Consider the following 2,439-nt stretch of genomic DNA (forward strand, 5'->3'; position numbering starts at 1 on the left):
ATCAGTATGCTTCGTTCGGTTACGTATTGCTTACACTGAGCAACCTCTACCATCATACACTAACAGCCTGCACTACCATCCTACACTAACAACCTGCACCTACCACCATCCCTACACTAACAACCTACACTACCACCATCCTCACTGAACAACCTACACACCACCATCCTACACTGAACAACCTACACTACCACCATCCTACACTGAACAACCTACACTACCACCATCCTACACTGACAGCCTACACTACCACCATCCACACTGAACAACCTACACTACCACCATCCTACACTGAACAACCTACACTACCACCATCCTACACTAACAACCTACACACTACCACCATCCTACACTGACAACCTCACTACCACCATCCCTACGCTGACAACCTCACACTCACCATCCCTACACCTGAGACAACCTGCCACCACCGTCCTGCACTGACAGCCTACCTACCACCATCCTGCCACTGAACAGCCTACACCACCATCCTACACTGAGCAACCTACACACTACCACCATCCTCACACTGAACAAGCCTACACTACCACCATCCCACACTGAACAACCTGCACCACCACCATCCTACACTAACAACCTACACTACCACCATCACACGACAACCTACACTACCACCATCCTACACTGAACAACCACACTACCACCATCCTACACCTAACAACCTGCACTACCACCATCCTACACTAACAACAACCACTACCACCATCCTACACTGACAACCCTACCCTACCACCATCTACACTGAACAACCTACACCACCACTATCCTGCACCATCCTGCACCACCACACCATCCCTACTGACAACCTACACTACACCACCATCCCTACACTGAACAACCTACACTACCACCATCCACCACTGAACAACCTGCACCACCACCATCACCGCTAACAACCTACACACACCATCCCACTGACAACCTACACTACCACCATCCTACACTGACAACCTACACTACCACCATCCCTACACTGACAACTTACACCACCATCTACACTGACAACCTACACTACCATCCTACGTGACCTACTACCACCATCCTGCCTGAACAACCTGCACTACCTGCATCCTACACTGAACAACCTACACTACCACCATCCTACACTAACAACCTGCACTACCATCACCACACTGAACAACCTACACTACCACCATCACTGTCAACCTACACTACCACCATCTACACTGAACAACCTACACTACCACCCATCCCACGCTGAACAACCTACACTACCAGCATCCTACACTGACAACCTGCACTACCACCCATCCCACTGGCAACCTACACCACCATCCCTACACTGAACAACCTACACTACCCCATCCTACACTAACAACCTGCACTACCACCATCCTACACTGAGACAACCTACACTACCACCATCACACTGAACAACCTACACTACCACCATCCTACACTGACAACCTACACTACCACCATCCTACACTGAACAACCTCACACCACCACCATCCTACACTAACCCAACCTGCACTACCACCATCCTACACTGACAGTTTTGGTGTTTGTGGGTTTTGACAACCTACCTACCATCCTACACTGACATCTTTTATGGTATTTTGGTTTCATTGGTTTCAGGTGCAGAATACAGGCCCATGTCTCAGTGTTATTCACACACACACATGAAATACCTCTCTCTCTCTCTCTCTCTCTCTCTCTCTCTCTCTCTCTCTCTCTCTCTCTCTCTCTCTCTCTCTTTCTCTCTCTCTCTCCTCTCTCTCCTCTCTCTATAAGCACTGAAATACCTCTCTCTCTCTCTCTCTCTCCTCTCTCACACACACACAGATTAAGACTCATCAGGAACATGGTAGGGAGCCGACAAATGCGACAGAAACTCCGTAAAAGAATTTATCTTTCTTTGTAGGTTGGCCACAGGAACTAATGAAGGGCCTCTTACTCACGTATATCCCCCTCCCCGAGCAGCAGCCAGCAGGCTTATTCCACAGAAGCACCAGCGATACAGAGTGTGATCACCCATGTACACCGAACGTTTCCAGCCCCAAAGGGATTTGGTCCGGGGACGTTTTCTATCACAACTTCTTACTATTATACGTTTCTCCCCCTGGCTTCTTACTATTAAAACGTTTCTATCCACAGCTTCTTCTTACTATTAACGTTTCTATCGCTTCTTACTATTAAACGTTTCTATCAGCTTCTTACTATTAAACGTTTCTATCTGAGTTCTTACTATTGGCGTTTCTATCCACAACTTCTTGCAGTAACGTCTTCAACCCTTAGTCTTTATATATTGTTTCGTATAAACGTTTTGCAGAGACGTTTACATAATGCTCCTACGGTACTTTGATACCTCAGCAACAAACGGTTTTAGAGACGTTTTACTCATTACGCTCTACAGTACTACGATGCCTCGATAATGACGTTTTACTGCCAGACGG

This window comes from Homarus americanus, unplaced genomic scaffold (assembly GCF_018991925.1).
Source record: "Homarus americanus isolate GMGI-L3 unplaced genomic scaffold, GMGI_Hamer_2.0 scaffold53233, whole genome shotgun sequence".
NCBI lineage: Eukaryota > Metazoa > Arthropoda > Malacostraca > Decapoda > Nephropidae > Homarus > Homarus americanus.